The sequence below is a fragment of the Pinus tabuliformis genome, chromosome 5_2 (assembly GCF_031772625.1).
Source record: "Pinus tabuliformis cultivar Carrire ecotype Pingquan chromosome 5_2, CPIR1, whole genome shotgun sequence".
NCBI lineage: Eukaryota > Viridiplantae > Streptophyta > Pinopsida > Pinales > Pinaceae > Pinus > Pinus tabuliformis.
Window position 1 is genome coordinate 317733594 of NC_142306.1, and position 23513 is coordinate 317757106.

The 23513-nt window shown below is 37.8% G+C and overlaps 1 long non-coding RNA gene and 1 other non-coding gene across 4 annotated transcripts in view; one reads left to right on the plus strand and one right to left on the minus strand.

Moving 5' to 3' along the window:
- The window catches only part of LOC149158785 (uncharacterized), a 202627-nt gene that overhangs the window by 20335 nt on the left and 158779 nt on the right, over positions 1–23513 (minus strand). For 2 of the 3 annotated variants that reach the window (XR_016261721.1, XR_016261719.1), the window contains 2 exons: positions 17388–17469; positions 16696–16864 (listed from right to left, as the gene is read on the minus strand). This is a non-coding gene — a long non-coding RNA (uncharacterized LOC149158785). Of the gene's footprint in view, positions 1–16384; positions 16470–16695; positions 16865–17387; positions 17470–23513 lie in introns of those variants that run through there. The other variant, XR_016261720.1, reaches the window with a different exon arrangement.
- LOC149158786 (U6 spliceosomal RNA) lies at positions 19935–20036 on the plus strand. Its single transcript, XR_016262059.1, has one exon. It is a non-coding gene; the product is annotated as a U6 spliceosomal RNA (small nuclear RNA).

Consider the following 23513-nt stretch of genomic DNA (forward strand, 5'->3'; position numbering starts at 1 on the left):
TGTTGGTCTTCACCTAGGAAGACAGGATGGAGGATTGGGTAATCAATTGGCATCTGATATTCTTTGAGAATGAGATAGGGCATCCAAGAGAAGAGTGATCATAGAGGACTGATATTCTTTGAGGATTGTGAATCCAAGATAAGAATAGTCCTGGTGGAACACACCCTGATTACTCGGGTGGGGTATGTTCCAGGAGAGACAATGATGTAAATCATTGGTCTCGCCAGCATTGAGCTAAGGTCTTTTGGAGAGATAGAGTTGTTAGTCAAGGCATTGCTATGTGACAATGTTGGTTGACATGATACTATACAAATGAGTTACCAATATGAATTCTTCTTATGAGATATTCTTTAAATTGAGAATGACCTAGTACCATTATGAATACCTCCCTAGTCAAGAGGGATTGTTGAAAAGTATAATTAGGTTCGGTCTTCATAATGACATGTAATTATGATTTTATGTAATGAGATGTAAAGAAGAAAAATAAAATTATTGCATTGACTTGCTTCAAGGGTTCCATGAGCAAGAGATTTTGTTTTTGAGTTAAGACTCCCATTAAGAGTCTTAAGGACTTATTTATCATCTAGTCATAAAATGATAGAGTCTTTGTCATGTAATGAAGTCATGTTACACTCTGTAAAAGGTCAAACTTGTTTATGCAAAGTATCCTCCAAGACCTTGTCACTTATCGTCTTCAAGTCAGTCTACAATGATGAAAGAACTTGCTAGAAGAAGTCGGCTTTCCCACGTGTGATCATGTCGACCTAAGGGACATGAGAAGATGTGTATAAGTAGCCACACTTGGCCTCACTTAGAGGAAAGAAACTCAACAAGAATTCGATCAAGAAGAAGTGTGAAGTAGAGTCTAGCAGTAGAAGTGCAAAGAAGGTATAGCGAAGGAGGATTCTTCTGGGTACAGCGTACGAAAGTTTCTTCTAGAGATAGCGAAGGTAGGATTCTTCTGGGGTCAGTGAAGGAAGGATTCGTCTGGGGTTCTTGTTTTGGGTATAAGGAAGAAGGACCAAAGACATCAAGAGAAGATCGAAGTAGACTGTATTGCTACATTGAGGTGACCTTGTTTGGGCATAGAATCTCATAGAAGGAAGCCGAAGAGAAGTATCAAAGGTCTCTCTCTTAAGGAGACCAATTAGAGGCATATTCTAGGGTTTATGATCTAGAGACTAAGATTTTCTAGAGGAAGATGAGAAGAGCAATGTGAAGGAGAGAGACCGAGTTTCTCTAGTGAAATCCGAGGAGAACAGTTCAAGATCAAGAAGGAAGTTGAGACAAGGAAGAGGCAAAACATCAAGGTTAGTGACAAGGTTCTTGGGAGAATGCTAGAGTCAAGGGTCTTTGTCATGGTCTTGGTATTCGTCAATTGAAGATCTATAAGAAGAATTTTGATCGAGTTTTCCTCTCAAGAGGTGAGAGGTTTTGGCTCTGGATGACTAGCCTACATACTGTGTCACTTGTATTCTATTGTGCATATTGGTAATTGTCTTGATGAAAAGAACACAGTAATAATATAATGAAGAGAAGGTCATAAGCTAAGAAGTAAAGTATATCACAAGCAATTATCAAGCAGAGAAATCTTTTAACTCCTTATGCCCTAGATTTCTCAACACTCTTGCATACACTTTCCCAATAGCTCATCAAATGTGGGAATAGTGTCGATATTTCTTATCGTGGTGATAAAAGTCTCCCAAACATGAGAAAGGCCTCCAAGCGCAATCAACACCATTTCTTTCTCGAGTACAACTTCACCAATTGTTGATAGTTGATTCATGATTTTAGTCATTCTTAAGAAGTATGTTTGAATTGTCTCTCCTTTGTTCATCTTGATGACCTTCAATTGATTCTTCAAGGAAATAATCTAGTTCAAGTTACTAATTGCAAACATGTCAATTAGTTTGTCATACATTTCTTTAGTTTTCTTCAAACAAAAAACATAAGTAATGAGATGATCGCTAAGAGAATTAAGGATAATTTTTCTTGTTTTGATTTCACCTTTTTTATATTTGAATTTGACAACAACACTTGCATTCTCTGGTGGATCAACTATTGTGTCTTCAACATACTCCAAAACTTTGTGTTCTTCAAGAGTGATATCTACCCTTGCTTTCCATGAACCAACGTTTGTAGCATCATTCAACTTCTCCTCTATCTTGAAGTAGGACGAAGTCATCTTAATAAAAAAACTTTGGCAACAAGTGGGGCCTCTTCAGGTGATCTCTGATCTCCTTGGACTTGTCTTCACTAAGGCTCTAACACCGTGTTAAAATCTGAAAGTTCTATGCAGAAATTTTAAATTTTTTTGCAGAAACTTGAAAGTTCTATGCAAAAATTTGAATGTACTTGCAGAAAATTGAATGTACTTTGGAAAAAATTGAATGGAACTAAATGTATTTAGCAGAAAGTTTAATGTTCTTTGCAAAAACTAAATGTACTTTACAGAAAGTTGAATGCGATTTGTAGAAAACTGAATATACTTTGCAGAAAATTGAATGTTCTATGTTGCTACAATTACTTAGAATGAAGATTTCTTCTTCACAACTTTTCAAATAAGCAATTGTAGATAGAACATAAACTTAAGGATCATATAAAGACAACCAAACACAAATATGAGAAACTAAGATTTAAGTCCAATGACCAAGGCAAAACCCACAAAGGGAAAACCCCAATGATTCTTCTTTTATTAGATTTCTTCAATTGTTCAACGGAGTACAGAGAGAGACAGAGAATAAAGTCACCTACGTCTGATCAACTTACAGTTGAAGTGCTCTTGCTCTTTGCTTGAAGATCTTCTCCTTCTCTTGATCATATCTTGTCCTTCACACTTGCTCCAGCACTTCCCTTGCTCTTACTTTTCACTTGCTCTCACAATTCTCTTGCACACACTCAACACTAGCTCTCCTTCTTCACAATGAACACGCTACTCTCAACTCTCACTTGTTCTTGCTTAAATAGATGAGAAAGGAAAGGAGTTACAAAATGAATTCATGCCTTGAGCCAATAATAGGAGAATTGAATTCCATGAGAGAGGAGTTACTTGAGGAGAAGTGTAACTCATCCCAAGAATAGAGAGAGAGGTACACATGTCTTAAGGAGTTACAATTTGAATTAGGGAGAGAGAGAGTTACACTTAGACATGAGAGAATATTTGGTGAGAGTTGCAAATCGAATTAAATGAGGGAGTTACAAGTGCATTTAATGAGGAGGAGTTACACTTTTGCCATAAATTGAATTAGTGACAGAGAGTTACATTATCTTAAGTGTGGAGTTACTATTTTATTCCAAGAGAGAGATTCAATTTGCCAAATAAGAGATTCTCAATTTAATAAATAATAGTATAATAATAATAATAATAATACTAGTAAAGACAAAAATATTAATTCTTGACTTGTATAATGATGATTGATTTGATTTTAAAGTGGATTCCATATGTCGACATCATCCTTGATCATTTAGACATGACTTTCTATTTTTGGAAAGTCCCTTTCAAATTGAGATGTGACGTACTATTTTTGGAAATTCATGTTAGAATTATTAGAAATGAAATTTTATTATAGGAGATTAAAAAAAACTGAAAGATATGATTTCTTCTAGGAGAAATTCATCCCTAAGCTGCCAAATTTTAACAGTGAGCTTAGGTGTCATACCCTCAATGTGATGGGTGGGTGCGTGTCCATGATCGAGATGGAGAGCATGACAACATAATCACTGGCGCGAGACATTCATCACAAGTATATGAGATATTTGTCTTTTGGTGTTCATTTGGAAATTTGGGGCTTCTGGCATGGGCACTTGTGATATCGCATGACATGACTGACTTGGGTAAGTTAGGTTTTATGCACATATTTATGTTTAGTTTTTAGCGATTGAGTGATCTCGATTATTGGCGCCTACATGACATGGATCAACATGTCGATTATTGGGGCGAGATAGGTGAGACAAGGTAGATGAGAAAGATGATGGGCGCATCGGTTATTGGCATAGCCCATGACTTAAGACGAGTCAGGGAGTTGGGCATGATCGGTTATTGGTGCAACCCATATGATGCGATGAGACGATGTGATTAGGTGAGGTCGGTTAAAGGCACACCCCCATGACATGGTGAGATGGCGACCAATTATATGGAGTGCGACATGTTTAGAGTTGGCGTGGGTGGCATGAGTCGACCTTGCATGGGAGCCATGTGTCGGCCCCATGAAGGTGAAGGGACACAACCCTTCACATCCCATTACACCATATATGTAGTTGTCAAAGTGTTGTATCATGTTGTGTTCCGCCAAGTGTTTTGTCTCACCATTACGTACCAAGTGCACACAATGGTGAGACAAAACACTTGGAGTAACACAACATGAAACATCACTTTGATAGCTTGTACACTTAGCTCGCACAACTAGGTGGAAGAGGTCACAGGCGCAAACTAAATGGGAAAAGTATTGAATTATTATTTGGGTCGAGTTTAGGGTTTATAAATGCCATGGAAGTTGCTCTCTAGCTCGATCTCTATACTCGGGTAGAGGGAGAGAACCGTGATAGCATAAGTTGTGTTGTGACCCAAAGTGTTGTTGTGAGAAGTTTACAATGTGACAGAGTTGCCAATTTGGGTTGAATTGTAGAGTTTGTGTAGGACGGTGCATCTCGATCAACAGGCATGTCGACCAATTGGTGATCTGACATGCAATGAAGGGTTATTTTGGGGTTCATCTGGAGCATCGAATCATTTGGTGTTGACATCCAAGAGGTGGATTGGTGGTATAGCCGACGAGGAAGATCGTAGGAGCTCACCCAACAAGTGGTCCGAGCGAACCCAAGGGTGGACTAATTACTTTCATGGTTTTGTGGGGATCATTTGGTGATGTGATTCAGCCTGAAAGGGAGTTGTATTCTTGCATCCAGGGTTTGGGTGCGACTCTACTCGATGAGTTATTGACCATTATTCTTTGTATACATTATGTAAATATTATTGTGGGGTGTTAGACCATGGACTACCCCTTGATAAGTGTTGTATTTCTTGTAATGCTTTGATATTGATGCATGAGATAATGTGTTAATAATAAGACTCATGAAGAAATTGTAATGTGATGAATAATCATACTGTGACTTGGGTTTTGGATTAAGAAGAAGATTTATACTGCTATATAACTTAATCAAAACAATAGCCAAGTGGGTCATAGTCTGAACGAAGTAAAACCAAGTTGGTCTCACCATCGGTGAGAAATATGGTAGTGTCGCACACCTAGAGGGTGTTGAAGAATCTAGCGCATCTAGGTGTTTTGAGATTCTTCTAGTGATGTTAACTATTTGTGAGGTACTTTTACTTTTTCTTATTAGCACAATCTTCTCTTATTATTATTAGTGTGTATTTTCTTTCTTCATCAAACAGTTACCAAAACAAAAGAGACAAGAACACAGGATGTTGGCTCTCAACCAGGGCAAAACCTCTCTCTCCTAGAGAGGAAAACCCTTCTGCAAATTTCTCTTATTGAAGCTTCAATTGACAAATGCCAAACCCTAGACCCTTGACCTATAGATCCTACAAGCACAAGACATAGTATCTCTTCCTTTTATTCTTCGACCAATACTTTCTTCTATTTTGCACCTTGATCTCTTCCTTCGCACCTCTTCCGACAATTGATAGCTCTTTTTCCGACAACTGCAGAAACCCTAGGTATCCTTAGAGACCTCTTCTTTGGAGTCTTCCTTTCCTTCTCTACTTCACTTGCCAACCCTCCCTTTCCTTGAAACGTAAGCTAGAGAATGAGAGATATTTACAAGTTGAGAGGTTGATCCTCTTTACCCTACTGCAGGTCTGATTTCTTCGCATGTGTGGCTGCTATAGACTTGTACTTGGCCCTTTTTCTTGCTTCTTTCCTTCCCTTTAGGTGTCCTCTTCTTCGCTAGAGATGGAGGCTTTATTAGAAGTCTTTTCTTAGCCCAATCGAACTTGATTATGTTGTTGCACTTGTGGATCTGATGTGACTGCAGCACTGCCCTCCTTTCTTCGCACGTGTAATAGAATTAGGCCCTAAAACAACCCCTCCAAAACTTGGTTTCTCTTCTTCTTCGATGCCCTAAAATCACCTTTATGCCCCTTTTTCGCACCTCTTTCTTGACTCTTGTCTTCGCTGATTTCAGAGATCACTTGATGGTCTAATTGTGAGGTCAAATGACCCTATCTTTAGGAGTTTGTCCCTCCTTTTGGGCTGACTTGAGCTAGTGAGGCCAACTTGACTTTAAGTGCACCAAAATTCATTCTTTGAGCCCACTTGAAGAGGAGACCCGTCTTTGCTTTGGAGGATCACTGTTGACACATATCTTTGACATAATTACATAGGTTACATAATGTAACATGCCCTTAAGGGATCTTCAATAATTACATTAACTCTTTGACTTTCCTAGAAGCACTCAAACATGTGCTTGACCTATCAAATGGCCAAGAAACCCATTCTTGATAATTACAAAAATAGTAATTATTTTCTTTTACAAGTACAAAGATGAAAATTACATTTATGAACACTGAACCTAGTTACACTTTCTTTAACAAAGGGCACCCAATACGCTTTCCTAGACGAGAAATGCTTCAAGGTCGTGACATGTGGTATCAAAGCATGCTCTTCTCCACACAAGTGGTAGAGCAAAGCAATGTTACTAGGAGCCCTTTATCAATGAGTTGGGAATCAAGATTATAGATGGATTTCAAGCATACTTCTTGTGACAGGATTCAACAAAATCTCTAGTAGACTAGATATAGTATTGCAGTTTAGTACTACTAGGGTGGTACATTGATACCTGGGTAGGATAGATAACAACATGTTTTTGACAGTTGGGGTGACCAGTTGAAATGGCAAGTTCTCATCAGGGAGGTAGAAGTACTTACCAAAAGGGTCCCAAGTTGGTGGACAAGGTCACTATTGTTAAACTTGAGGCTATGTCGCAGCATGGCACACCGTCAAATAATTTGAAATGGGATATGGAGATTGTGAGGGAGGCCTTTAATCAAGTCGTTGCTAAATCCAGGGAATTGCAATTGCGATCACACAATTCAAGGATGAGGCATGGATGACAGGTTGAAGCATTTAGAGAGTGAGGTGACTACTCTCATTAGCATTACCCATAATAAGGCCAACCAAATTGTGGTTTTGAGCAGAGATGTTGCATTGGGAGCATCCAACACATTGATGAAGGTAAAGATTAAGGAGCCAAATCCATTTAATGAGACAAGGAATGCCAAGATGATTGGGAACTTCTATTGGGACGTGGAATGGTAATTAGATCAGATGGTAAGTAGTTCTGACAAGGCCAAGGTGAATTGTGTAGCTATGTTTCTGACAGGGACAACCAAGTTGTGGTGGAGCTTGAGTAGAATATTGGACAGCAGGTCGCATCACAAAGAGGATCATAGGTAGATATGAAGATGGCTTTGTATGCATAGTTTGGTCCAAGCAATCAAGCATGGATTGCCAAAAAATATCTTATGGCATTGAAGCATACATGGAGGATTTAGACATACATTAAGGATTTTTCAAACCTTATGTTAAAGAGGAATTATATATCAAATGGAGACCGTGTGTATCATTTTATGAATGGATTACAACCATGGGCACAAAGTGAGTTGAGGCGACAAAATGTGTAGAATCTTATAGAAGCCATCATCATAGTAGAGAGACATTTGACATTTGGACATTCGAAGTGAGGGAAAGCTTGGAGGTAAAGATGTGATGATGGATGAGGTGATAAAGGCAAGAACAAGAAGGATAAAGGTAAGGAAGGCGAGGGAAAGAGGGATTCAATAAAAGAGAAGAAGTTACTTTCATGTTGGATATGCACGAAAGAGCATTTGGCAAATAATTGTCCTTTGAAGTAGAAATCGACTGCTTTGGAGTAGGTAGAGAAACCTTTAGTGGGAGTGATGCAGGTTTTGGGACCAAGCACAAAACATGCCACATCTAAACTGGATGAGAATAGGACACAACCCAGTTTCATGAGTGCAATGTCAATGGGAGACAAATGTTGACCATGGTAGACAATGGTGCTACGCCCATCTTCATGAGAAAAGATGTGGCTAGACAACTTGGGTTGATGATTGGACTGGCTCAACCTTCCTTCAAAGATGTTAACTATGGTAAAATGAGAGTGACTAGAATCATTGATGATGTTCACATCTGGCTTAGAGATTGGTAGTTGAGGACGAGCTTTACCATTGTGTAGCTTCATGGCTATGATTTAGTTCTAGATCAGGAGTTTCTAAGAGTAGAAAAGGTCATTCCAGTACCTCATATAGCTTGATTATACATTCTATCAGGACCAGATCCAGTTGTGGTACAAGCCCCAAGGGGATGCATAGATTAGAGAGCCAGAGTGAACTCTATTCGCATGATCAATGGAGTAGATCAGAGGACGGATGGATGTGTCACAATACATGCCAGGATATATCCTCTTGAGTCTATACTTTCATAACATACATAGATCTTAGCAACCCTGATAAATAGAGTTTTGGGAGAGACGTCGGGACTTGAGCAGAGAGTTGTAGATGGGTCAAGGTTGTCTAACTATTCCAGAGGAAATGATAGAGACACCATTGATACAACAAAGTGGCCAAGGTGGAGATGTGCCTTGGTATATTCGGGCCAAAAAAATTATTGGCTCATCCACAAAGATCCTTGGAGAGAGAGAGTGGCCCCGTGATCCAGAGTTGTTGAGACTCATTGAAGAGGCAAGAAAAATGATTGATTCCCATGTTCCTTTGTTAATGCATATAAAAGAGAGCTATGGAGGAGTTCTTCCAACAACACATTCAGAGGATGGAGATGGAGATGGTGGTTAGCATGACTTCCAGACCTCACCTCCACATTGAGCCATAAGGAGATGGCTCGCTATTGTAGTTGGGTGGCAAGTCATTTGGTGGGGTTCCTAAGCATACATTTTTTTATTAGACCAGGATGATTGGGGAGTTATTTCGATGCTGCTAAGATTCAAGGTGGTTGCACTTATGTGATGACATGAGTTCTTGTGAAGTTGATGCTATGATTAGATTCGCTACTTGATTAGTTGGAGACATAGGGGGATCCAACACATGGAAGTATGGAGGGGCGTTCACAGGTAGATCACATGCAGGGAAAGATCTAGGATATAGCACTTCATACGAAAGTTGGACTTCAATTAGTGACATGAGTTTGTTGGTTGGAGCATTGTCGAGGACAACAACAACTGTAAGCAAGGGAGGATGTCAGACCCTTAGTGGGATGGGTGCATGTGCCTCATCCATCACCAAGATGGAGAGTGTGACGACATCATCACCAAGTGCAGGGCATCCATCACAAGTATGTGTGACACTTGTATCATGGTGTTCAGTTGGAAATTTGGGGTTTCTGGCATGGCCACTTGCGATATCGCATGACATGATGACATGGCAACTTCAATTTCATGCCCAAACATATGTTTAGTTTTTGGTAATTAAGCAGGTTAGATATTTGGTACTCACACAAGATGGACCTGTTACCCACCACCAGTGGGTGACCCCTATAGGAGAATTTTTCTCCTAGATTTGTCTTCATCTTCCAGCCAAAAACCCCTTGCAGCGACTTAATAGCTTGATGTGCTACCTTTCTTCGCCACTTGAGCCAACTATTGTGGGCCCTCGCTCATCTATCATGATCATATGTTTGAAGGTGGGCCTTCCAAGCCCGAAGGTATGGCTTTTCATTATGTAATTGGGTATTTATGCTTTCTTTTCTTGGGCACATTTGGACATGGATTAGTGTGGGGATTTGGCAGAAAGAACAGGCTTTGACTGTACTCTTGTTCCTTTACCTCAACTTGGGGGTTAATCTTGTATCATAGTCCCATGGGATACCCTTTACTAGTTATTAGCTTTAGGAGTGGCAACACATGGGAAACCCTGATTTTGGTTGTGTGGTCCTGCCTCCCAATACCACATATTTCACTCCCCTCCTCTTATTATAAACCCTTTTCATATTTTCCCCATTTGGGTCCACATTTGTTCATTGGGTGCACAAGGTGTTAATTTCCCCTTCCCCTTGTCCACACCTTGAGTCGAGCCTAGAACGATGCCTCGGGGGTTGGTGCAACTAAAAAGAATGATAAAAGCATAATTTAGCCACTCATAACAGGAAATGTACCACAAAATGCAAAAGACGTATGGGACATTAAAATTTAGCGGGTGGGAAAAAATCGAACATGAGCTCTACCCCCTATCATTATGGTCCTCACCTTGGTTCCTAGGGCCCTGATCAGTGCCCCTTGCATCATTAAGGAACCCATAATTGTCCCAACCCTTGGTGGGCGATGCACTGCCCCACTAAAGGGGTGAATCCATTGCTACATATTATGCATCATGCTCTCATCCCGTTGAACCTCGAGCGGTAAAATAAGGAAAAATCAATGAAAGGCAAAATGCATATGAAGAAGGGTGGAAAAACAAAGGTCGGGATAACTCATGTACCATGATTGCTCCCTCTTACATTCATACACCCAAGGTGTGGGCTTCCTTCATGGCTTGGAGCCTTCCCTCTTACCACATTCTATTCCATCATTATTTCACATGACCCCTGCCATTTAAAGGATATACCTTGGACTCGTCACTCCCTTAGAGGTTGAAACCACCTAATAGGGTCCTTCATTCACCTTCTTGTCGAGCAAGGTAACACTTGTAAATTTTAGCACCAGTTTGGAAGGGTATTCCATTATGAAGTGTCCACTTCTACCTTTGGTTAGCAAGTGTATTTACTCAATTGCACTAATGACTAATTGTATTGGAAGGTGAGGAGATGCATTGGATCTTATACAAGATTATAAGTGGGTATTCATCTTGGACTTGGTCTCCCAATACGAGGTCCAAGCCATTCAGAGAGTCACAATGGCATTTGTAGGGTGAGTGTTGAGAGCCATGGGCCTCCACCATTACTGAACATTGGTTGCCACACCATGGGCTTCTTTAGCACCACACATTGCTTGTTTGTGCTCCAGTTATATAGAGATGATGATGCACTTAGACCATGTTGCCCAACCGACTACACATTGCAACTGACACTTGGCATCTAATCCAAGGCCCAGAGCAAGTCTTGTCTCACCCGAAGAGACATGGGAGGGCATGTGTCATCTTCTAGCCCTCATTAATGGAGTATCGACTTGATCTTGAGCCATTTGGAGACTCATGAGACCCATTTAGAGCCCACAGAGCCTAACTTGGGGTTTGGAGATGTTTTGCAACATTTGTAGGGTATCCCCCTCTTCTTTATCATTTTGAGGCTCTTACCCTCAGTATCAACCATTGAGGCCTCAACGCTAACCTTGGAGAGCACTTTGCAGTGTCGCACTAATTACATGGGCTAAAGGAGAAATAAAATAATGATTGGTGTTTAAGCTATCTTGGTTGGCTAGTAACAAAAGGTTTTGTTACCTATTTTGACACGTTAGGGCTTTGTTTATTAGAAATTCAAATTACTAGCACTTGTATAAATTGGAGAATCTCTCTCCCATTTGAACTCATCACACTTTGGATTTTCAACGCTCTCATTAGAGAATTTCGGCCTGCAACTTTGTGGAGGATTTTGGACGATTAAATGCATTTTGATATATGGAAAAATTTTGCTATCCCTCTTGGAGCTTCTTGTTGGCAAATTTGTGGATGGATATACTCTTTTTTGTCTTGTAAGTGCTATATTATGCTATATTTTTGTTTTGATGAATGTCTAATGCATGGAATTATTTTCTTATGGTGAAATAATGTGCCCTAATTAATGTGAATTATTGGAATCATTGTAGCTATTGGAATTTTTTGCATGTGTTACTCATTAGGCAAAGAATTAATGAATGTTCCTAGAGGGAAATTTGCATTTGCATCCCTGAAACACCATAATAATTTCCATCGAAGTGTAGAAGTCTAAGGTTGTCATGTAGCTACATTCATATAGTAAAGTTGCTTCTTTAGGCCTCCTTGAAGAGCGAAGTTCTTGAATCAAGATCATTTTGACTCCAATCTGACCAATTGTTAGGCGCTAGTCCTAGATCCTTGGTGATCACATCAATTCGACGAAACATCATTCTTTTCACTTCTTTTCTTCATCCCTTTAAGGAGGTTTTCTAGGGCTTGGTGCAAAATTTTAGGGAGGAGGAATTTTGCAATTATGTCGAGAGGAATTTTAGGGAGGAGGAATTTCTTCATTTATGTCTACTCTAGGAATCCTCTAGTTTTGAACGAATTCCAGCGGTGGAATTTCAAATAAATTATTGCTCTAACTATCACACCAAGTGGGGACCCTAGAAGCTAATCCTTCAACTTGGGGATTTCTTGAAGGTTTATACTTAACTACTTAATCGATTATATCATACAAAACCTTTTGCCATAACTATCTTGACCTTGGATGAACTCTTATCTTGTTAAATTTCTCAACCCCAGGTCTCATATAGCATTTTTTTCAAGGGGTTTTCCGTGGAAAGTCTTACTAGCTTATCTCGAAGCTCACACTTTAATTGAACCTTTCCATTCAATGAGCTATCCTTGCCTCACTTTAGAACCTATTATAGATACATCAATCACAAGTGAGGGATATTGAGACTCCTCTCATCAGTGAAAAACCAAGAAGAGAAGGAGACATAGGTTGTGGTGACAATGGGCCTTTGTCCCAAATTGTTGTTGTGCCCTCTAGCGTTAGCCTAAATACTAGGCCTTCCAATTTATGTAGCAACAGGACCAATAAACCAATTATTGGTGTGAGACAAGTGAGGCGGGATAGACGAGCAAAGACAATGGGTGCATCAGTTATTGGCATAACCCCTTACTTGAGACGAGTCGACGACAAGTTGGGCATGATCAGTTATTGGCGTGGCCCGTATGACACGATCAAACGAGGTGGTTGGGTATGACTGGTGAAAGGCGCACCATCACAACATGGCTAGATAAAAATTAGCTATATGGAGAGCGACATGTATAGAGTCACATGGGTGTGCATGAGACGACCCTCGCATGGGAGCCATGTGTTGACCCCATGAAGGCGAAGGGATGGGACCCTTCACATCCCATTACACCACATATAATTGAGCGCACACAATGGTGATAGAAAACACTTGGAGGAACACAACATGACACTTTGGCAGGTCACACACCTAGCTTGCACAATCAGGTGGAGGAGATTGTAGGTGTGGATTGCATAGTCAACAAACTGAATTGTTATTTGACTTGAGTTGAGAGTTTAAGATGCGATAAAGGTCGCTCTCCAACCTAATCTCTATATTTGGGTAGAGGGAGAGAAATGTGATAGCATACGTTGTGTTGTGATTTAGAGCATTGTTGTAACAAGTTTGCATTGTAACAAAGGAGCCAAGTTGGGTTGGTTTGCAAAGTTTGTGCAGGCAGGTGCTACCTAACCTGCGACCTAACTGATAGGTGGCTCGACCCGTTCGTGAGTTGATGTGTGACGAAGGGTTATTTTGGGGTTTAGCCTGAGTGCCAAATCACTTGGTGTTGACATCTGAAAGGTGGATCAATGGTACTAACCGACAAGGAAGATCATAGGAGTTGACCCAATGGTTGGTCTAAATGACCCGAAGTGTCGACTAAGTACTTTAACAATTTTTTGGGGATCAGTTGGTTATCTAATTCGACCCAAAAGGGAGTTGTGTTGTTGTAGCTAAGGTACAAGTGCCAAATTTCTCCTTCCATCACTCATGTTGGTGCACCCTCTTTCTATTCATGATAAATAAAACTTAACAAATATAATACTGACATCATCAGTGCTTTCTAACAACTAATCTATGTTAAGGCTCTCACATGTAAGGGCCCTTTGAACCGTAGACTTGAAATAACAACTACATCAATCATACATTACTAACAATGGGTTCTGTCATAGTGGAAAGGGATGTTGGAATAGTTAGAATTTGAGAAGCATTGTTGTAGCTGAGGTACATAAGTTTGGCCTCATGCTTTTCCATAGACAAGTTCAATCTCACTCCCTTTCACAAAAATTGCTTACACAAAAATTTGCTAGCCTCAAAGAGACCTCCTTGCTGACCTCAGGTAGAGCTTCTTCGATGGCTTTAGATAGATCTCCTTGTTTGCCTTGAATTTGTCCTCTTTACTAGACTCGGCCCTTGTTCTTGCCTCATACTCCTTTGTTGACCTCAGGCAAATCAAATTTACTTGCCTCAGACAAATCTAAATTACTTGGCTTAGAGGACGAAATGATGTCTATATATAGTCATTTGAGAGGTCGAATAGGTGCCTCTAGAAGTTGGGCTGACTTGAACACTCAAAGGAGTAGAGTTGACTAGGAGGAGGCCAACTTGGCTTCTTTTGGAGCCAGAAATTCTATCTTTAAAAATTCAAATTTTCTTCTTTTGAAAATAGCATGAAGAACATGCTTTACAATGTTTTTCTTCTAATCCAAGCATGAAGAACATGCTTTGTAAATTTATGACAAATACATCAAGAGTAAGAATATTAATTATGAAGATTGAACATAGCTACAAAATTCAACACTCCTTAGCTAGGGAGGTATTCATAATGACTATCCAAATGTTCTCATGTTGACATATTTCTCAAAGAAAAGGTTATAATGATAATAGGATCATGAAGAGACAACCACATAAAGAACACATAAATTTACCTTGGGAAAACCGACATGAGGGAAAATACCCAACAACCTTTTCCTTAGAGAAATCATCAAATTCAACAGAGATACATCAATCAAATACATGGACAAACAAACCAACACTATAGCTAGGTCAAACCTAATCCATCACCTCTCCTAGTCAAGTCAATTGGCTCCTTAATAACTTCGATCTGATCTGCTTCAACAAGGACATAAATTTGGCCTCATGCTTTGCCCTAGACAAGTTAGGTCCTACTCCATTTCATAGAAATTGCTTCCTCATAAATTTGCTAGCCTTAGAGAGATCTCTTCGCTGACCTTAGGTAGATCTTACGCTGGTTTTAGACAAATCTCCTTGTTTGCCTTGAATTCATCCTCTTTACTAGACTCGACCCTTGTTCCTGCCTCAAACTCCTTTGTTGACCTTAGACAGATCAAATTTTCTTGCCTCAGACAAATCCGAATTGCTTGGCTTAGAGGAGCATGAAATGATGTCTATAAATAGTGATTTGAGAGGCCGAATAGGCGCCTCTAGAAGTTGGGTCGACTTGAACACTTGAAGGAGTTGACTTGACTAGGAGGAGGTTGACTTGGCTTCTTTTGGAGCCAAAACTTCTATTTGTAAAAATTCAAATTTTCTTCTTTTGAAAAGAGCATGAAGAACATGTTTTACGATATTTTTCTTTTGATCCAAGCATGAAGAACATGCTTTATAAAGACTAACCATAGCTACAAAATTCAACACTTAGGTACTTAATTCTTAAACTTTTTCAATGTTCAACTTTGAAATCAAAATTCATTTCATTTTCAATTCTTTTTAATATCAAAATTCAAATGTTTGATAATTGACTTTGATCTTTCAAGATGGTTGATAATGAAAAACTTGTTATGGGTTACATTTATGATGCGATGGATCTCACCAGGGAGGCCATCAAAAGAAGATATAGGGACGAGAAGGCAAGTATATGCATATTTGGGATATTATCGACAAGAATTGGAATAGAAAATTGCATTCCCCCTTACATGCTACTAGATAACTTCCTAAACATAGCATAAATTTTATGATAAGACCAAATTTAATCATGGATGGGGAGGTTGGTTGAGGGCTTATGCCATGCATTAAAGGATGTATCCCTGATCAGGAAACCCAAAACCATGTTGATGTCCAACTACAATATTATGAGATGCCTATAAAATTGTTTGCCTATACCAATGCTATATGCAAAAGTGCCAAAATGTTGCCAAGTACCCTTAAATCCTGAATCAAAATTCATTTAATTTCCTTTCTTTCATTAAATGTTTTATCAAATTCTACTATCTTAATTCTTTTCAGTTTTTAATTTTTTATTGTCCTTGATCTCTTCTATTGAACCCTGGCCACTAATTAAGTATCTAGTGGCAAAACTTTGGAAGTGATATGGCAGACCTTAAGAGATTTCTCATTAGAATCTTAATCATAGTTGAAGTGCTTCGAGATGTGAGCACAACTAGAGTGTCATTGAGAAAACACATTCCAAGAAGCAAAACCAATTAATACAAAAGTGCTTGGATGACCTTGTATTTGTTTATTATAATCTTCAACTTTGCAGTAGGTAATTACAAGGTCAAACACTAAGAAACACAAGAATTAGCTTAGTTTATCTAAAACTTTATCATTCAAATTCGAAGGGTTGATTTCAACTCTAGACTTTAATTCACATTTTAATGTATGATGATGATTATAGGTTTGGATCATTCAAATTTTGCCTTGAACTGGGAAAAGGCAGTGTTAGATCTTACATGTTATTGGTTTCAATTGGAGAATGCTCCTCTTTTCACTTTGAGGATCAACAACTGATGAGATGGGAGAATCTGCGGGTTATTTTGCTACTTAGCATGAGACTCAATATTTACCATTTAATTAACTTGTATAAGCAGACTCTTCCAACTCTCAATTTCTAGACTAGACTCATATTATTTATGAGATGCCTATTCATCTATTTCACATTGTATGTGCAATGCTTTATTAAATAAAAAAAAAAAAAAAAAATTGGTTTCTTCATTCAAACAAACGAATATCTTTACTTTTTGTGCTTACCAATTTATTCTCGCTTTGTTCCCAATCAAATTCAATCTCTTCACGCCTTTGTCTCGCCAGTTTTTTGTTGATTCCGACATTGGAAATGTTGATTAATCATCCATTTTTATCATTTGCGAATCCTTGTGAGTCAAGAGCTTGTAACGGACTTCATGTTGTCTATTAAAATCTGAGGACATAAGAAGTTAGTTTCGATCCATTTAGAACTTTCATCAAGGTTTTTACTATATAAATTCATATATAATTGGACAAAACCTTTAGGATATCATTTCAACATGCACAAAACTTACATCATAATAAAACTTTGATTATTTAATACATCTACCAAACTCTTATCAAATTTGCATTCCAAAGATGATCTTTCCATTACAAAATAGACGCATTTTCGTTTATTGCAACACAAGAAACTGATTTTATTTTAGAAATGAGCTCCTAAACAATCTTAACCTTAAATCTATTTTATCGTCAAAAAAAATTAAAACGACCTATCTGCAAACTTCTCTGGATTTATTATAGTTTTTGCATTTTATTTTTTTCCACTTAACTGCCGAAAATACACTGATTTATATTATGAATTCTCCAATTTTAAATCAGACAAATTAAAAAAAGGAAAACAAGTTTGATAGTTCTCGATTCTAAAATCAAGTTAGGAAAACAGGCATTCGTAAGCGAAACTCGTGAAGTAAATTTACCTTGCATTTGATTTCGGGGTTTGAGTCAAAGTCCCTCGGACTGATCGGCTCGGCTTGCATCTCACCTGATGGATCAATTCACCTTCATAAGTAAAAAACAAAAAACAAAACAGTGTCAGACGCACAAGTATGAACCAGGCCCAGTTTTGAAATGGAACTTAATCAAAAAGTACCATATCCTATCAATTTTCTACATCAAGTTCACACTGCACACTGCTATGTGTGTTCATGCATATGCTTAATGAAATAACACACGCCAATCACTTAATAACAAGCATTGAAATGCTTCAGAGAGTAGAAGCCAGCCTACATATCGCTAGAAAAATTCATTAGTTTTATGCTGTAAAATATCAACGATTGAGATTAGACATTAGATATTTTGGCCACACCATTTCCTATTAGATTGAAAATTGACGACGACGTAATAAAACTTTGCTAAAGGCGAATTTTTATATTGAAAAATAAATAAATACATCATATTTTTATAATTAATAAATAAATACATAATATTTTGTAATTAATAAGTATATTATCATAATTTATATATATTTGGCATTAGTTTGCAAGGTCTCATTTTGAGTTGATAAAGGCACTCCAACTTTGAATCAACATATGGTTATAAATCAATTTCTCTTACGATGGTAGTGTTTCTATTTTGAAGTATATCGTCCAAAACAGATTTCATAGAGTTCATTTAATTCATGCTTATACATGGTTTGGTTTAGAAGTGTGAGGAACATTGAGCTTGAGCCAAATTGGGTTAGGATGGACAGTGTATAAACCTTCATGCTTAGATGCATTTTTATGAGTAAAAGAGGAATTCTCCACGCCAATATTAAAAATAAGTTTGTAGATCATTGATTTCAACTCGACCATTTCCAAACTAGTCTTGCTTTTATATCATATACAAAGTTTTGTTAACTCAATCACTAATGAAGACTATTATGTTTATCTTACTTATTATTTCTCAAAGTCCATTGCCTTAGAACAAATCTATGGGGCAAGCTCAACATGGTTGGCTATCAAAGGTTTAATTCTTTCTCTAGTCAATTGGCATCAAATATGGACCACCTCACTCGATTCAAGTATTCTTTGCATGCCCTAAATGTTTCCTGCCAAACGAGCATGAGATGAACATGACTATCAAATATGACATTTAAAGGCAATTAGTCCAGTTCACTTGGCTTGACCAAACAAGGGATCTAAAGCCCAAAATGACATTTTACACAAGCACTTCATGATGTTGAGAGATTGTCTCATCGACCGACCCTTGTACACGTTGAGATATTGGTTACACATGCTTAGGATCCTTTGGGTCAATTTTGTTTCAGTTCACTTATGCTTTGAGCCAATGATGAGAACCAAATCTGACTAGAGGATAGAAAATGTCGATTATATCTTATGCAAAAGATTGAGAGAAAGAAGGGTATTGTTTTTTTGGTGCCTCATCTACTACAATATACGAGGACAATTCCATTGCCTCTCCAAAGAGTTTCAAAACTTCCAACATGGGTCCAACATCTAGCAATGCCACTCCTATATGGTTGACAATCATGAGACCTCATGGGTCTCTTGCCCCATATAATGAGACCCTCACAAAGTTATTGTCTCAAATCTTAAGACAAGGTTCAACCTTCCAACAAGTAGTCCTTTGCTCCCAAACAACGACATCTACTCAAACTCGTAAGACAACAAATTACACTTCAACTTAGCTCTTCTTTCAATGCTTCAAGTTAGCCCTCTATCACAACCTTCTTACCTTGAAACTCAAATAGTAGGAGAGACACATACACAAGTAGAAAGCCCACAAGGCTATAATGTTTCCTCCTCATCTTCAATAGACAAGTATACTGGACATTGAGGTTTCCTCCCCTCACATTGTACCCCCTTCCAAAGCATCCTTATAGGATGTTTTCACCGCCCTCAACAATTCTTGTATCTCTTCGATTTTTCCAACATTTTTTTCTAGTTAATAAATTTTAAATCTTGCACTACATTTGTTTTTGTCTTTTTATATGAGCGGCCCTCCGCGCCCTCACAATATATTGATAATATTGGACTTAGCAATCCCATTCACCTATTTGTAAACATCCATTAGACATTAATAAAACTATTTTTTCTTATCTTATATGTTACATAAATATATTATATATTTTCAATAAAAGAGAATACCCAACATACATTGTTGCATATGTTAGAGTTTAATATTTTTCTAGTTATTCAATTTTAAATATTAGATTAGATTCTCTTTTTGTCTTTTCATATGAGTAGTCCTCTACACCCTCACTATGTATTGATACTATTATACTTAGCAATTCCACTGACATGCTTGTAAACATTTGTTGGATGTTAATAAAAATATTTTTTTTATCTTATATGTTCCATAAATATATTATATATTTGTAGCAAAAGAATACCCAACGTGGTACATTGTTGCATATGTGAGGGAGTTTAAATAAGTGTTCTTTGATAATACAATGAAAGATATGAACGACTTTTCATTATATATAATTTCCCTAAAATATGGAATACATAGTCAAAACCTTAATCTCTTCAAAGATGTTCAATAAAATTGGAATGATACAAAGAAGATTATCATGGCCCCTACTCAAGGATGACACACAAATTGAGAAATGGTTTGAAATTTTTATTATTTCATGAACTATTTGAGGTTTGTGAGGGTAATCTGCAACAAGGAGAGTTGACGATTTGCACAGACAATGGAGATGGAGGCAAGGGATTTTACTAGTGATCCATTGGAATGTCAATAGATCTGGTCCAACCCATTGATCATCCCATCTACATCAATGTCAACTCCATTATACTTGCACCATATGGATCAATCCCATTGAAGGAGGAGACAATGGAAATAATCAAAGAAATGGCAAAAGCATTCTCCAACAATAGTAAAAGGGATGACACATCTTCTCGCGTTGCCTTGACAGGACTAGTAAAAAGTTATGAGGATTATCCATGCAAGGCTAGGGTTTCACGCAAGAAGTTATGAACAAATCTACTAGACCATGGGACTTTAGTGCATAGAATAGGTCTAAACAAGGAATTATTCTTGCCACGTGGTGATATTTCTACCACAATTCCTCCACATTTGACCTTTATCAATTTGGAGATACCTTCTCATGGTAAGGATGGTAGTGATGGACATGTTATAAAATTACGTTTTCATTGAAGCAATCCTTGACTATGAACTATTAGGAAGTTCATTCAACACTAAATCCAATGGATTAGGGTTACAAATTTGGAGGTTCTGAAGATGCAAAAGCATCATAAATGTATAAAAAAGAAGCAAGAATCAATTAACATACTACTAGGGAGCTCCCCTAATCGCTCCTTAAAAACCAAGGAGCATTTTTTTTTAAAGGGAGCGCACTCCTAACTAGCTCCCGAGCGGAGTGCGAATAGGGAGTGGTTCGTGGTGGGGGGGTGCTCCCCCACAACCCTGCTCCAAATACCTGGGTTGTACTAAAGCAATCATAGCTAGTTTTAGAGCCCAAATCAAGATCTTCCCATCTGACTAATCCACCTTGGAGAGGAGTGAAGCAAGTTCTTCCAAATGTGAAGAGGGTTTTTACTATAATCCCCATGAATCTCAAATCTGTCCCAAGTGCATAGGTTTTGGATCTCATCTCATGCTCTTTCTGTGGTTGCTCTTGTTGTAGCATAGTAAGTATCCCCTTGGCAAAGGATCTGTTGAATTCTGCTACTAATTTATAAAGGGAATTTATGAAGGTTTGATCCATGTTTTAGTTCAATGATGACAAGGATATCAATCTGGCATACCTTATCCACTCAACGTGACGACAATAAACTTTTTATTACATGGCCAAATGACTCAATACATAGACCTCTCACATCAAGACATACTCATCCCTCACAAGTCACACTCAACAATTACATAGAAGTCCAAATATAATATGAACACATCATGTAGACTAACCATTTCTTTGAGAAATTTTAACAAACAATTAGCAAGCAATACTTTTGTTAAACACTTTGCATATAAAGTGGAAACAATTGTAACATAAATAAGCATGAGAGGCAAATGCTTGAGAGAAGTATAATGCTCAAATGAATTTGATACCACACTGCGTGCATCCAAAACTCAGGCGAAATGAAGTAGACCAAAGCACTGAAAATGACCCAAACAAGTAGCATGCACTGCCCAAAAAATATTGTTGCTGCTACTAAAGAAGAATTGGACTTTTTGCCCTCAAAGCTACTCATAAATTTATGAAATTAAACCTGGAGCTCCTCACACCAAACTCATAAAAACCAAGAAATGGTTTGGCTTAACTCCAAGCCAAGATCAAGCCCACCAAGTGGTGTGAATTACCCGATTTACAAATTAAACACATTGTTGAAGGAATGTTGATTTACAGCCCGAATACTGCCCAAAAAAATTTGAAATGTTAACCACGAACTTCTCTCATAAAATCCAGAAAAGCCCAAAAAAATCTTGGCAAATTCTAGCTAACCTGAAAAGCCCCAATTAGTGCAAATTCCCCTATCTGCCCAACTCTATGCACTGATCCAAATAAGATAAATTCGTACCAAAATGCTCCAACTCTTCAGTTCTACAAACCCACTACAAAATCACCGGCTCAAATGAGAGAAATCTCCTACAAAACCTCCAACAAATAAACTAGGCTCCAATAAATAAATTGGGTTCTAGCAAATAAGCTCAGCACCAATAGATAAATTTGGCCCCAACAAATAAATTGGACTTTGCAAAATAAATTGAGCCTGTGAAATAAACTCATCCTCTATAGAAAAATATGGATCAAGCCAATAATTACGATAAATGGAACGATAATACGACCTTAGCAAATAAAATTTCTTCAAAAAATATCCAGAAGCAATTTTGCCAAAATTTAATACATTCCAACAAAAATTGGACAATCGGTGAATCACAAATTTTTATTGAAAAATGCAACAGAAAACCTGACCAAATTTATTATTAATGTTGAAATAGAATCTTTTCACCAATAAATTCAACTGTTGCAAAATAATTCAACCCAACAAGAGAAATTCAACCCGACAAGAGAAATTTGGCATGACAAGATAATTTTGGCCCAGCAAGATAAATTTGGCCCAACAAAATAATCTCGATCCAGAAAGATAAATTCGGCCCAACAAAATAATTTTGCTCAGCCAAAATAATTTCAACACAGTAAAATTTTGGCCCTGCATACCAATATTACTCCATCCAATATGTTCTCTTCAGCACTTTGAGAAATCACCTGCAACAATTATTCTCTAGCAAATAGATTAAGAAATTTAACCCACAAACTTTGCTCCTTTATTCTTTAGGAACAATACGACAACTTTGATTTTAACCCACAGCTGGCCAAAATCATGCTCTGATACCACTGTAATGTCCCAAATATAAAATTTTGCAGAAAATTGCTTAAAATTTTAAACCGTCAATTCCTTAAACCATTTGCACAAATTGAACCACAAAATCAACGACAGAAACATGAAATAAAATCTGCAACTGAAGAATTAACAAGATAATCATGCAGAAAACTCAACCTTATTTTATTAAATAGAAGAGTACACATAATGCTAGAAATGGCTAAAAGAATGGCCTCCCACAAATATCTGCTACACACTGAAACTAGGCCTCCAAAATATGAACTGAAATCAATAAGCTACAACTTGTGAAATTTGGATGAACTCACCAAGGAGAGAGATTGGTACTCGTCCACACCCAGTGAATCACTTGAGGGTTTCTATCCTAGGGTTACTGTTAAAGCCGAGAACTCCTAGTTCTCCATGCCTCTCCACAAGAAAAATGCTCAACTCAAGGATGCCTCCAAATGATTTCTTCCTCCTCTTTTATAGATCTGATGGATAGATCTTCAAGCCTCTAGAAACATCTCATTTTATTATTTATTATTATTCTAGAAGCTCGTCTCTTGACTTTATCTGAAGTGACCTTTTAACTTTATTTTATTACACGTAAGTCACTTTTGGCCTTTTTCCTCCAACTAATTATTTTTCCCCTCTTTAATTAAATGACTAAATAAAGTCATTTTTAAGCTGGGAAAATGGTAAATCACCCACCATACTCTCTCCGACCATTGGAAATCACTTCTCAACATCCCA